This window comes from Lissotriton vulgaris, chromosome 4_1 (genome assembly GCF_964263255.1).
Source record: "Lissotriton vulgaris chromosome 4_1, aLisVul1.2, whole genome shotgun sequence".
Classification (NCBI taxonomy): domain Eukaryota; kingdom Metazoa; phylum Chordata; class Amphibia; order Caudata; family Salamandridae; genus Lissotriton; species Lissotriton vulgaris.
In genome coordinates, this window is record NC_141691.1 from 1,947,886,612 (window position 1) to 1,947,902,024 (window position 15,413).

The window sequence follows — 15,413 nt, forward strand, 5'->3', positions numbered from 1 at the left end:
CCTCTGCTCCTTCTAAAGTATTATGCAAGAACAGAGAGATTTAGGCGGGGCGCCGAGAAAGTTCAACGTGTCTCAAGATTTAATAAATCCAACTTTATAACGCGAGATGGAATGAGAAAACATTTTCATGGCCGGGTTAAATTTTGAAAGGCTATCTGTTCATCCATTAGCATCAAGCGGCTTCAAAGTCGCAGAGAGCAGCCGCCTTGTCAAGATGAAAAGGCGCCGTATGCAGCTCCCGCCACATTCAGTGGCGACCTCGGCGGGCGCAGGCACCGTAATTAGCCACATAAGGGGCCTTCCAACATTTGACATTTTACCTGCACAGCGAACAAGAATTAAATGATGAGGGGAAAAAAAGAGCTGCCTTGACGGACAGGCCCGAGGTTATTCTTAGGCCTCGCGCCATGAGCGCTCCGCAGGTAAAATGGCCTCACGCTATACCAAGAGCAAGAGAGGAGGCACACCGAGCATGCTTCGATTGAGATTTAACATGCACATTCCTTTTTATATTCAAGTTTGGGCTTTGATTGAGATTTAACATGCACATTCCTTTTTATATTCAAGTTTGGGAATTAAGGATTCTTTTGCTACAATGTTAAATCGTTTATCAAACCGAACTTTTGTGTTTCCTATCTTGTTTATTTGCCGTGACCTGAAGAAACCATTTTTTTATTGCACTCGTGCAATTAAATGGAGCACAGAATATTAACAATGCAGAGTGTTCTCCCCTATGAACTGCATTTCATTTAATTTCCATCTTTTCTGTTTGCTGATGTGCTTCTTCCCTAATTGAAATATTATTTATTTGTGAACTGCTCTGCCGCATGGACCTCCTTGTCGTTGAGCGAAGCAGAGTTGGACTCATCATCTTGCTGCCCCGCCACCTTGGGATGATACATGTTAAATATTTCCTAGTACACCTGCATCAATTAGCCATTTGGTGCATTTCTAAACCAAGAGTCTAGTTTAGCAAGGATTTAGGGGCATTCTCTTATCTTAAATTAATTTTGAATTTATTTAATCATTTCACTAACTTCACACTCCAAGTTGTCAATGGATGTGTGACATAATGTCCTCTAATATAATTAAATACTATAATTGTTTTTTAAACCCACACATTGTTAGAGCTTGAGAGCTCTGGGGCTTTAATTTTCTTTTCCCAATTAGGGGGGCAGCCAACTTATTTTCTGTAGGTTGGTCTGCCAGTCCTTTATTTCACAGCTCCAAGCCTCGTGAAGCTAATCCAGCTCTCCTTCAAGCTCCTAAGATGTTTCTGTGAAGTCAAAGTACAGAAACGTGATATAGATCAAACTCAATGCTTCTTCTGTTTTTTGCAGGACCTGATTCCTATTAAAAATTATGTTATCTAAGGAACAAAAAAAAACATGCGATCTGGTGTTGACTAATGGGATGGCAAGGCAAGCTGCCTGACTGTTATTGATATGCTTGTTTGAAAATTATATATATATATATATATGACTGAGGCCATATGTAAACTTTACTTGTACTCCTGATGCAAAAAATTATATCTATATATATATATTATTTTTTTGCATCAGGAGTACAAGTAAAGTTTACATATGGCCTCGGTCATGCAGTCACCTTTTCTTCAGACTAACAATAGGTTTAACTGCCCCAGTCTGTGCTGACTGCAGTTTGGATAACAGGCTGTTGGGAGGCCGCAATATAAGTTGATGGAGTAGTGTAGCTGGAAATTAATCATAAGAACTGCTAAAATGCCTACATTTTTCACACTCATCAAAGTTAGACAAGTTCCAAATTTCTGGATAACATAGAATTTGATTTTAACCACCTAATTGGCCTGAACTTATTACCTCATCGAGTACAAAGCCCAGTCTGATGACTGATTCTTAGGGTACAGTCTTTCCCAGAAAAATGAGGGGGGGATTACTTCTGCTCTTTTGTCTTTTTGGAGGAGTTGCAAATAAATCATTCTCTCTCATCCATATTAGAATATACGGGAGGCATGTGTTACATTTCTGAAAGTTTTTCTCTAAGCTAACAGCTTAGTGCATTCTTCGAGCATCCTTGGAGATAGCATCTGTCTGTGCCACTGGTCTGGCAGGTATAGCCGAGATAGATTCACTATGTAAAGTGATATAGGTCACTGCGTTCACAGAGGCACATACATGCAGGTATGTGAATACAGGAAACTATGTTACAGAGGCAAGTGTACAGGCAGCTTAGCACTTGGCAAGCCACACGGTGCAGAAGTTGATTTTCCATTTTCATCAAGGCTGATGCAAGCAATGGTAATGCAATTGATTTTCAGATGACAGGAAAAGTGGAGTCTGACAGGCTAACCGAATATGCTATTGAGTGTATGAGTGTGTGGAACGCTTACTAATAGCTGAAAGAGGATTTGCAGACATTTCACCACAGTGCAAACACCGACTCACTAGTTGCTACCTGGATTCAAGCCAGCTGCCTCAAGCTCAATTTAGACAAGACCAAAGCACTCATCCTGGGACCCACCCCTCAGCCAGGGACTCCTAATGGCCCGCCGCACTAGGAACACTTCCCACCCCTATGGACCACGCACGCAACCTTGGCATCACACTGGACTCCTCGCTCTCAATGAACTGACAAATCAACGCAGAGAAGTGTGGCTCAATGGTTAGAGCGGCAGACCCTGATGCAGAGGTCTGGCCCGGGACCAGGGTTCAATTCCCCGCCTCGGCGGGTCTTGGGCTCAAAAATTCGACGGACCTGATAATTCTCGCCTCGGTGCCTCAGAGTCCCACTCTGCAACTCTGGGCAATAGCTTGCTTAATCTCCACAACGGCCCCCACAACGCTAAAGGATGCCTGGCCTCCACCTTGGGGGTGCCGAGGAGTGGACACCTCACAGGGAAAGCCAGGATGGGTTCCACAGCGGTATTCGTACAAGCGCCTTGAGACCCTTGCGGGTGAGTAGTGCGCTATACAAGTATCAATTTACATCCTGTTTCCACACACTCCATCTGCTTCGAAACACATTCAGATGGCTACCCACAGAATCCAGAAAGATGGTCACTCATGCACTCATCATCAGCAAACTTGACTATGGCAACGCACTCTACGCCAGCGTCACCCAGAAAAAGCTCCGGAAACTACAGAATGTCCAAAACGATGCAGCCAGATTTGTCCTCGACATTCCCCGCCGCAGCCACTTGACACAACACCTCCAACAACTCGCGCTTTACAAACCCCTGACTGATTGATTGATAGACTCACTGTTGATGCTGTGTTTGCCCCGTGGTGATTGCAGTTTGATTTTTCTTTTATGTGGGTGCCCCCTGTAGCCCCACTCTCCTTCCCACCTTGCAGACAGGCATTTCACCATCTATAACTGGGGTGCTACTTATTTGGGTGCTGAAGTGCAGGGGCATAATGCCCATGTTTAAGAATGACAAGGCACAACGTCTGCATACCCTGGAAGTGAAAGGAGCCCTGTACACTGTCTGCCCGAGCTAATACCTTGCCAGGTTCTGCATGGTTGGAGTGGTCCCAACAACATCCATTGCAAGAGGAATCACATAAGACCAAGGCCTCTGCCAGAGAAGAAAGAATGGAGTTGAGAGGACATAAATGCTGATTGCCAGGCACTAGGCCATGCTGAACTACTGAGAAGCACAGTCAAAAAGGCTCTGTGTCATCCAGCTGGCCCTTACAAGTCACACCAAGGATGGAGAGCAGTAGCTGGGACTCAAGGCCTGCTTGCATAGGTAGCAAATGGGCAATGCTCAGCGAGTCGCAACAAAAAGCTACCAACCATACGGGTGATTTATAGGATCTTATGCTTCAATACGATGGCAAACGCGTTTCTTTCATTCAGACATAGTCCCACAGCCATTTTCATATATTTCAGAACGGTTGTAAGTAGTAGCCTGACATATGAGGGAACCTTAATGTGTCATGGGGGTACTAATCCTACACCTGCTCACATGATGATGTTGTTACATCAAGTGTAGGAAACTTCTGGAGCCTGCACACACCCAACAAATACAAGCTGTATATTTTACTCCTTTTTAACTTTTACTAGATCACCCTAGCAAAATATCACTGCGCCTCATTTCATGCACTGCGTTTAATGCCCTAAACAGGAAATTACATAAGTGGCGGAAATGGAAGCAGAGTTATTAAAGTAACCAAGATGTAAAATTAACATGTTTCATTTTCTTTCCACCACAACAGCCAAGATCCCCCAAGGATTTATGATCCTAGTGATCCTGACCTGAAATGCCTAAAGAAATCTCCCTCTTCAACTTCTTCAATCTGCAGCAGCTTTCAAAATATGCTCATGCTGACTTATTTTTCCACTGGTTCCACTTGTCTGTCCACATTAGGCCTAAAGACATGCTGCATTATTTAACAAGCATGCTGCATAAATCCCTCCTCCTTACCTTGCCTCAAAGAGCAGACTCTCCAGCGGCACTCTCAGCTTCAGACACGGAAGCATCCCAAGAAGGCACACTAGACACCGGGGATACATTTTTAATACAAAAAATGAGGTGGAGCCAGTCTATACTTTCAGTCCCCCCTTTTTATTTGGGGGGGGGGGAGCAAAATATCTCCCCTCCCAGGTGAAGGCAGAAAGCACACTACACATCAGGGGCAGGTTGGAACCCTATTACCTCAATCCTGAAGTTTCAATTGTCTTTCTGCAACCCATGGGGGGGGGGATATTAGAGATTTTACACTTAATCTTCCCATTCCAGGGGTAGAGGAAGCAGTTTAGAGGTGTAGCAGAAAGCACACTAGATACCAGGAAATGTTTTCAGATAAACAATTATTTTTCTCCAAAAGAATAGAGTAGGGACCTGCCAGTCCTGGCTTCAGGCCAGGCATCCTACCCTTTACAGCCCAAAAAGGCTTTCTGCCCCATGGGGTTGTTAATTGGGGGATTTGCCCCCAATCCGCCCACAAGGCGTCTGTGATAGGCATATATATATAGAGAGAGAAAAAAAGAACTGGACTGGGGCCATCCCATCATGACATCAGGCCTCACCCCCCTATCAACCCAAGGGGATTCAGCCTTGTCCTGCCCTTTGGGAAGGGCAGAAAGTACAGTAGACATCTGAGGCCTTATTACAGAAAGTGCTCGACTGGTGCTACAGGTATTTGCTCCTTGCACCGTAGGTGATCTTTGCCTGTGCACCCATGCCATATTGCAGAGATGGACAAGAGGCAAAATGCCTGTTGGGAGCATACTGTTGTGCGCCACAGTGAGGTGGTGTACAGTCAGCGCCTCCCATGAGGGAGCCCCTTGGGAAGGCAGCACTGCCTTCTCATGGTCTGATTCCACTGTGGCCTGAGCTTTCACTAATGTGCTCTTCTCTGCGCATGCACAAGCTGCAATATTTCATTCCTGTGCTTGGGACAGCATTCGTTTTAATTGGGTGCACTTTTCTACTTTGCATTGGGCCATCTCAGAATGAACCATGGAGCAAACGTGGACAGTGCATCCAATATGTAATTTAGGTCATACATTTCTTTGTTTTTTTGTATAATTGGGTCCAGTTCGTCCTAGCTTTGGGCCTCACCTCCCACCCCTGGACCTCAAACAGTCAGAGTCAGCCTGAGTCAGAGCTGAGCCCTGCAATCTTTCCCCTAAAGGCGGGTGAGGGCTGTAGTCCAGTACCTGGATGGGCAAGCCCTGCATTACATTTGTCACTCTTTTCTCTGGTGACATGGAGGCTTTTTGATCCCTCCTCCACAGGATGGGCAGGTAGGGGTAAATGTCCATTATCTAGGCACCCCTAGGGGTGAGGGATGCAAAAAGGTTACCAGACAACCAGAGAAAACAGTGAAACAGGAATGGGGTGGGGCACTAGATCATCTTGGCACTGGGCACCAATATTTCTGCCTCAGTGGGTATTAGAAGGGAAGCTTTACCCTCTCATATTTTAAAACTACACCCACAGAAATCCCAATTTCTTCCCACTTGCCATGGGGAACGTCTGTCATATTCAGGCTCTGGGTCAGTCTGCAACAATGGATCCCTCCCAACCCTAGGCATTTCTGAAAACTAGAGACCGGGAGAATTCAGGGTGGTGTGGTTTGCGTGGATCCCAGCACATTTTATTTACCTAGAATGCCCTGTAAATGTTAAAATATGCATAAAACAATCTATTTCCGGTCTCTTTTCATGGAGGATGGCTGCAACGTTTCAGCAAAGGGGGGCATCAGTCGGCACCCAGGGAACCCTACCAAACCTGGACATTTCCGAAGCTCCAGAGGAATCAAGAGTAGTGCGGCTTGTGTGGATCAGTGCATTTTTTCTAACCCAGAATGCCCTGCGATCCCTAAACAGTCTAGACTCCCATGCGTGTCTGTTTTTCAGAAATGTCTGCCTTTGGTAGGTTTCCTTCGAAGCTGGCTCACCCCAGTTTCAAATACTAGAGCAAACCACATTCCTCGAATGAGTGAATTTCAAAGGAAAAATCTTGATATCTCCGCTTTGCTTTTTTTGAAACTTTCTTGTTGTCTATCCACACAAATGTAGTCCAAACTTTATTCGGGAAAGTGTGACAACGCTGGGTGGTAGGAATTTTGTCAATCCCAGCAGATTCTGGTACTTTTCTCATAAAAAATGTGAGGAAATTAATTTTTTTGCCAATGTTTGATATTTGTAGGGCACCTGGGTAAGGAAACACAATGGGATTCGCGCAAGCCGCATAACCCTGGACTCACCTGACTGTCTAGTTTTCACAAATGTCTGTTGCTGACAGGTTTTCACAGGATCAGGTAAAGCTCAGGCCTAAATACAACAGCTACTCACATTATCAGTATGAACAAATTTAAACAGAAAAATCTGAATGTTTTCATGTTGAGCTTAGGAACATTTATTGTCACGGGTGATAGTCCCACTCACACAAGTAAGGTATCATTTTCCCCTGAAGTATGGGAATGCTCAGTTGTAAAAATTTTGTAAATCTCAGTAGAATCTGGACAGAAATGTGAGGAAAATGTGTGATTTTCATCAAAGTTTGGTATCTGTATGGCATTCTGTGTAGTAAAACAAAGTGGGATATATGCAAGTCACACAGCACTGGACTCACCAGTTTGTCTAGTTTTGAAAATGTGTGTGGTTGGTAGGTTTCCATGTAAGCCTGCCGAGCTCTCCACGTTAGCAGGATGAGTGAATTTAAAAGGAAAACATATTGATGTTCCCCTTTGGGGTATTTCCTGTCATGGGGCATAGGCCCATCTACACAAGCACGCTATTGTTTTTTTTTCTTTTTAATCGAGAGAAGTGTGGGAGCAGATAATAGTAGAACATTTAATATTATCAAATGTATATCAATCCATTTTTGGGTTTAAAATATAAGACAACGTGCAAGAAAGAATGCATTTTGCACCATACCCGGAGAATCACATATTAAGAGTAACTTAAAATTCAGAGTTTTTACCACTATTCCTAAACTCAGAATCTTGGGCATATTTAAAAAAATGCATAGCTTTCCTTCTTACCTATTTTTCATTTCATTAGATTTCTCCATGTAAATGGGTGCATTGTTGGTACAAAGTGAAAACAAATTGCACAGCCAATAAACACTAAAAATGCACTCAGTAGAGTCTGACGGGCGTAATGTTAGGGTAGGTATATCACTTCTGTAGAATGGCCATCAGGGCAATAAATAATGAAAACACGGTCACCTATTTTTATTTGACTTTTTGTGCAGTAATTGGAGCTGTTTGGAGTCTGACTCGAGCTGCTGCTGTTGTCTGCCACCCGTGGCTACTACTGTTGACAGGGTGCGTGGACCCGTTCCGCGGATCACGGGTTGCTGTGTGCTTACTTGCCAGAGGCTGGAGGCCAGGTCAACCGCTGTTGTCCTCACCTGGGGTTCATGTCCGCCACAGGGGCGGCTCTAGGCTCATGGTGGCCCTGGGAAGGGAGCATACGTAGGGGGCCCCGGAAGAGGGGGTCTGTGTGGGGCAGAACCCCCCCCGGAGATCAGGAAGAGGAGTCAGGGTGTTTGGAAGTGGAACAGAGCCAGAGGCCGCCAAATCCCTGCCACTGGGGCCGCCAGGCAAATATGTATCCATCCTCAGAGGATTATTATATTAAGGATATATATTGGCATGGCGGCCCCTGGGGTCTGGCGGCCCTGTGCAGGTGCACAGCTTGCACATGCCTAAGGCCGGCCCTGTCCGCCAGAGCTGGAGCGGAGTGCGAGTATTAGCCGCTGGGAGAGACCCGCTCCGCAGGCTGACTATAGTTCTTCTCCTGCATGAGCCTGGCTCCCATAGCAAGGACTGCCTTGCCTTGCCCGCCACCGGATGCTGGACCTGCAGCCCAGGAGGGGAGGAACTACCAGTTGGCCTTTCTAGCTTGTCACTCCACATGCTCTGCTCGTACAGGGAAGGAGTCTCAGTCCAGTAAAAGGCCCAAAAGAAGTGAGAGCGGGGAGGAAGAGGCTTCATCAGGAGCGGATTGGATATTTGTGAGAGCAGTGCAGCCTTCAGCAGGAAAGTGACTCCCAAGCAGGCGAGGGTGCTGCATAGTAGGTACAGCACCGCAGAGTCGAGTGTTGCGGTGCCTGGAGACGGCCAGTCCAGGTGCTGGTGCAGCTTGGTCACCGCACGGCCCTCCACAGTCTTCTCTCAATTCGGTTTGCTTGCATTGGCGCTATCATCAAGCAGCTTCCGTGGACACCTCTGGATAGGAGTGTAACGCCACTCCGTAAGCATCATAAGGTCAGGAAGAGGAGGCCTAGAAGCTTGGGTGGCTCAAGCTAAAATCTGTATTCACCCCCAACTAAGCTTGATGCTACCTTACCCAGATTATTAAGTGGAACCATATAACTGTCCGCACGTGTATGTTGTTTAAAATGTTATAATCTACACCTAATTTCTCTTTGTGGCGTGGTTAGAGCATCGCCACATATCAGCTGCTGCAAGTGCTTCCCCCCCATGGAAGTGTGTGCCAGCCGTGAGAAATTAAAACTCGCTCAAACAAATTGAAAGATCGCTATACACTTAATCATGACTTGGTAACCTCAAGTTGATCCAGGGACTTTGCAGTAAAGCCCGTGTTAAATCCAACAGTTTGCTTGAATGTCAACTTTGTGGACATTCAACTGAAACTCTTATGCACATTTTATGCATCTGCCCTAAACTTTAGTATTTGATCAAATTCTACTTGCGACCGATTTTTAAAGAGGCAAAAATAAGATACACCCTACAGGCTGTTTGATATTTTTTTAAATAATCAAAGACAATGGTAGTATTAAAAAATTCACAAAACATTTTGCATTGCCAATAAAGTGTTAGTCTCCGGGGTTCACTAAATTTTAACCATACTTTTATTACATACAAATGTTTAGTGCTTTTTAACTATAATTTTCTACTATATATTTAAGGTGACCATGAAATACTGCTGTTATTGTAATCTGTGGGATCAATACAATAAACATATTTTAATATAATACTAATGTCTCTATTTATTCCACCACTTTCATTAGATTTCGATTTCAACAATTAGTTGTTTGGGAAAGCCATGACCCATAGGCAAATTCTGAATTTAGTCTATTTTTCAGAAATGTATAGCTTTGTAAGTTCTCCCTTGGGTTTCACATTGTGTACACCACAAACTCTAAATGGGTAGAAACCAAAAAACATAGGAGACATTGACTACCACGTGGAAAATTTTAACAGTGGTAAAAAATGTGGGCGGGTGATCTAAGCCAAGCAACCCTTATGTTGATGACATTGTTAGGCAATAAAACACACATTATTGCACAGCAAAATTCTGCAACATTTTGCCTATTTTCTAATTTCCCTGCAGGGTAATCTACAAACCTTGAATACCTTTAGAATCCCCAACATATGAGGGAAAACAGCACACATTTGGCATTAATATATTTTGCAGAAAAAACGAAGTTATGAAGGATTAAGCGCAAACTTTCACAAATATCAAAAAAGACCTCTGCGCTTTGGAGGCCAGGGAGGAGAAGCCCAGGATATGACGGGTAAAAAAGACGTGTAAAAAAGCAATTTTGGGTATTCAGAAACTTTCTACAAAGTATTCTCTCCCCTCTGGCCAAGTTACTGAGGGCACAGAATTTTCTAACTTTGACAAGTGTGTGCTGGGTAATGATACCAATCACACACTGAGCAGAGTGTCCTTTTAAATGTTTCTGATGTGGGTGGAGCACACGGCATTCAAGGTAACAGATACCGTCATTTGCTCAATTTATGAATCCATTCAACAGAATACAACACTGCCCTGACCACACCCACTATTCCTGGGGCTCCTCCTGCATACAAGGAAAGAGTTGTAGCACTTGTAGTGGGATTTTGCCTGTGTCTGCAGCCCCAAGACAGAGTACTTCACTTGCTCTTATACCTGTAAGCAGTGTACTACCCTGGCACAGTAGCCAGCACCGTCCCTCCTGGTTAGAGGCTCCACTTGGTTGAGGTAGGTGGGCCTGACTAGGAACTGCTGATCGATTAAAAGGATACTTATGGATGAGGGAGGACTTCTTGGACCACTAGATGTACCAGAGCTATGAGAATCATTGGCTAATCACCCTGAGGGTGAGCTGGACTATGGAGGGAGGCAGATAAGAAATATAGAGCCTGCATGCATTATATAGCTCATGCTGCACGGTGACCTCAAGCCGGGATTAGTAGGTGCAAAGGAGGATCCAGGCTTCACCTCAAACCCCCTGTTGGACTTGGCCCTTTTGGCAGGTTCACCCTGAACTTTTTGCCTTTTTAATATGACCTGATACTAGTAGTTTGTGGCCTCTGCGAACTTAAGCACTGTGGCCCAGTGTAAAGTTTGTGCACTCTTTGAGTGCGTGTGGTGAAATTGGCCTGCCCTCCCATAGGAATGCATGGTAATTCCTGGTGTGAAAGGAGTGCAGGGGCGAGTGCAGGGGCGAGTTTGATATGTGCAAACTCGTGAGAATAAATGCTGCGCAATGGTGTGCGCAGATTTATTGTGACTAGTGGAGAAGTGCCACTTTTAGAAGTTGGTATTTCTGTGTGCAGTGTCTGCCTGCCTGATGTGAATTGCATGTCTGGCTTGTGATTGACAGGGGCTGGCTGGTGTGCTTGGCTCCAGGAGCCAGGATGGGTCTGCCCGGTGGTGAATAGGGAGAGCTGCATGTAGATGGGATGGAGGAGTTGCACCTGGGACCTGAATAGGTCTGTGCCTTTCCTACACAATGCTGGCTCCACCTCCTGTGGTGCGTCTAATGTCCCTGGCCTGTCCTGTAAATAGAAGAGGGGAGCTGAGAAAAACAAAGTGCTCCTGAACCAGTTGTATCTGGTTCTTCCCTTGTCCTACAGTTGTAGACAAAGGAAAATGCTGTATAAAAGCAGGGGCTGTGACCCCATGAAAATGTTCTCTCTTGGATCCTGACAGAGGGGGCTTGCTGTTGGTGGGGCCCAGGAGGGACCGCCATGGGGCTGCCTCCTTGCTGGAGGGCCCTACATTGCCCCCTTTATGCCTCCAGGACTGCTTGGACCTTTTTGCTTCCTTTGGCTAGCCTTATGGACTTTGGGCTGCCCTGGCGCCCGGGGGAGCGCTTTGCTTTGGTTCTTGGATTCTCTCCCCAGAGAGGGAAACCCGGGGGGCTGGCAGCTCCTGGTGAGGGAGCCCCTCTCATAGGGATTCCCCCGATATTGCTGGGATTAGCGATATTGTCACCCCGCGATTGCGGCCGTCCGATTTGCATGTTGTTCCAATTGCGGGTGCCACCTGCTTATTTTTATTTAGTTAAGAAGGGGCCCACCCTGCGCCGTGGCGTGTTATTTTTATTGATGCACGGGTACCCACCCTGCAACTTTGCCCTCCTGGATTGAGGAGGTGCCCACCCCATTTGCTATTTCTTTTCTTAAGTAGGGAGGGAGCCTACCCCTCAGAGTCATTTCCCCCGAGAGCCGAGATCCGAGATCGCCGTCCGCGGCCAGCCTGGTTGTGGGCGGGGCCGCCAGACGGAAGCGGAAGTGGCCGAAGCGGGGCTCCCATGCGAAGGGGAGAGCCCCGCAGTGGCAGCCGGATAGAGGAGAGCCCAAGGTCCCAGGAGGGGACCCGGTTGAATCGAAGCAGGCGGCCGAGGCCGCCAGAGGCAGTGCGGGGCTACCAGGAGTCCAGGGAAGCCCCGCAAGAGAAGTACTGCCGCCGCCCGGAGGAGCCCCCACCAGAAGAGAGCAGCCCGGTGAGTGAAGAAGGGATGGGGGGCTATGGTTGTGTATTGTGGAGCCTGATCGGGGCACAGTGTCCTGTTCGTACTCTGAGCGGGTTTAGTCCAGAGCCTAGATGGCTCCCACAATTGGCCATACTTGTTTACAGGGCCAGAGGGGTCTGTATCCTTTCCCCAGTGCTTGGGGACATGATTATTGTCAGAGCCTTAGTGGCTCCCAACGACAGGCATATATATTTCTAGAGCCTAGGTGGCTCCAACGGGGGCACAGTTTATTGAGAGCCCCAGCCAGTCCCAGAAGGCACAGTTGTGCCAGGGCCCATCTGGCCTATCCCCAGCTGTGCCGCACCAGCGCGGGCAGCTGCAACATTTTTGGCGCAATTCTTGAGAAAGTCCCTAGGAGGGACAGAAGTGGCACAAGAAGTGCCAGGCCTTCTCCATTTAATTATTTACAGCTGCGCAGCAATTAGTGGCAGCTGCACCGTTTAGGCGCACAGTTCTTTGGGGGCCCATTTTGTGAAATCAGGAGTGAGATGCACTCCTTTGCCTCACACTTTCTCAGCTGCCCAGCAAGTAGCGGGCAGCTGCTACGTGTAGGTTTGCTCAGAGGCACGCCCTTGACTTTCACTGCCTAGGTAGCAGCCCTGACTTTGTGTACATAGGGCATGTGAGCCCCCTTTTTGGATGGCCAGTTGGCCAGGGGATTGTTAGATTTATAGGGCGCCAGGCCCTAATGTGATTTATGTGCTAGGAAATGTAATGCATTTAGTATGTTTTACGCACCCTGTGTTATACCTCTAAATATGGTTTATGATTATGAGGTTGTTTTGCATGTCATGGTTTATGTTAGTGAGATTATGTTTCACTGTGTGATTTACACCCCTAATGTGAGTTATACTTTGGAGGTTAGGGTCTAATGTGTTTTAGACTTATGAGAGAATTGCATAATGTGTTTATGCACCCCCTTAGTAGAGAGTGAAACTCCCACTATCATGAGGGTCACTGAGCTGATCCTGGACATATTAGTGCTTAGAAGATATGGAAGATGTGCCCTTGAGTTGGCAGAAAGGAAAAGAAAACAAACCTAGAGAATAATTCTTTAAGCCCTGTGATTCTCTGCTGAGTAAAGGGCATACATTAGTGGCTGTAGGAAAAGTAGGAACAATGCCACAGTAGGTATAAAAATAAATTGGTTATCATACAGTAACTGATGGGGCGAACAGAGTTGTGGCCCTGGGATAAGGAATCATAGTTGTGGGCCACTTATGCTTCACTGAAGCCAATGGGGGAATTCTAGCAATGATTAATTACATCCATCATGAAACCATATGCTGCAGAAATGGAGGATTTTGACCAATTGCAAACAGGTGTGGAGTTGAGAGTTCTTGAGGTCCCTTCACCAGTCTCCCATTAACAGGCTGTAGAAGGAGGAGCCTGTCCTGCACCTGCTTAACATTGAGAATGGCGAGTATGCTGTGCTCCCTGTTTGAGGCTAGAGAAAGAATAATGGGGGGCTTGGTCATGCGAAGACAGGTTTGCAGGGAACATTGATACCTCTTATTGCTCTCCAACATCAGCCCAGAAACATTTATCTGACCATACAGAAGGGATTGCCAGGAAATGCATACCATTCTGCAACCCTTAGGAGCAGGACATTGAGGGAAGACTTTGTGTTTACTCAGTCAGAGGCGGCCCAGGCCTCAGCAATCAAGTGACTTTGTCCCCGCAACTGATGTTGATGCTATTTGGACCCACTGAATGATCCAAGAGACTACAGGATTCAGCGAGGTGGTTTTTGCCATACCCACCCTGCAGCTGGGGTGGTTGCCTCTCCTGGAGGAGGTGTGTCTAGGGAATAATGGAGAGATGGTTTCCAAAGATTTACGGCAGCAGTGCCTTTTATTGTGCAACATAGTACCTCGCTTTACTCCCTTATACCAACCTAGATGGCACAGTGTAATCGCTATAAATTCTTTTGGTACCACCGTGAGATTTATTTTATTATAAAAGGCTTTGCACAAAGTTCTACTAGTCACAGATATATGCAAGACCCATCTCGATTTTTTACCCAGGCATTGTTCACTATGTAAATACTGGAATGGGTTGGGGCTAGGACATTTGAAATAATTTCAATAATTGGTTTTGAATGAGGCAGATTTGCAAACCACTGTCTCGTTTAAAATCGCAAATTCTATGTTAAGCTGTGCTTGTCTCACTTAAAATTACAAATGTTCTCTTAAGCTGTGCTTGCCTCACTTAAAACTACCTCTTAAGCTGTGCTTGCTTCACTTAAAACTACCCAATTTTTTGGAGGCTTGGCTAGCGGTCCAACATGCGGACATGCCTTAGAGAAGCTCCCGTAGCCCGCTAATAAATCCTTTGTTAATCCTGCAACATCTTTTCAAATTCTACCCTTCTATAAGGATCGGCGGAGTCCCAAAACACTCAGCCGAGATGTATTGAGAGCTCCGGAGGATGCAATACCGTGGATTGGTGGCTGTGGCGCGGGCGCTTGGTGTGCGGCCTTGACACTGCGGTGGGACGCGCTGCTGCAGACACACCTGGACGCCTGCTTTGCGGAGGGCTGCAGCGGTGGTCGCGCCCAGCGAGGTAGGGCTGATGGTGGCGATCCTTAGGAATGTTTAGTCGGCTTCCCCCGATCAAAATCTGTCAGTGTCTCGCCTGCCGGTGTCTCACCAGCCGGATCGGGCCGCGGTGTGAGGATAGGCACGGGCCATGCTGATCACCTTGTCCAGGAGTGGCTCCCGCCCCCAACAGTAACTGGTGGGCGCCGGGAACAGCGGCGGTGAGAGAGGATGGGGCATGGCGGCCCCACACTCCGCTCCCGACCAGGAGAGGAGACTGTTGCTGGGCGGTGGTGCCATCTGGCTATCGCCTTCCGTGGGCCAATACACTACCTTGGTGGGCCTCAACGCCACCAATATTGAGCCACACTGGGCCCGCGGTGGAGTGGGTGGTGGAGGTGCCCCTGCTTGAGTGCCACAAGACCGCGAGAGACACCCCTGATCTGCCTTGTGTGGCACAGCCTGGTGGGGCCTCAGCGGTTTGATCGATTCAGTCATTCCATGGTGTGCATGCCCCCTCTCCTAGCGGGAGGCATGCGTGGGACTGCGGTGAACGAGGGGTGATCTGGTGAAAAAGTAAGTGCTGGACTCACGTTGGGCCCCACGCTGGCCGCTGAGATATTCAACTGGCCCCTATTGAGCTTGGGAATAGATTTGGAGCT

The 15,413-nt window shown here is 47.0% G+C and overlaps 1 protein-coding gene across 1 annotated transcript in view; it reads right to left on the reverse strand.

Annotated features, from left to right (window-relative positions):
* The window catches only part of TRAPPC9 (trafficking protein particle complex subunit 9), a 2,581,727-nt gene that overhangs the window by 1,034,993 nt on the left and 1,531,321 nt on the right, over positions 1-15,413 (reverse strand). The window lies entirely within an intron of this gene.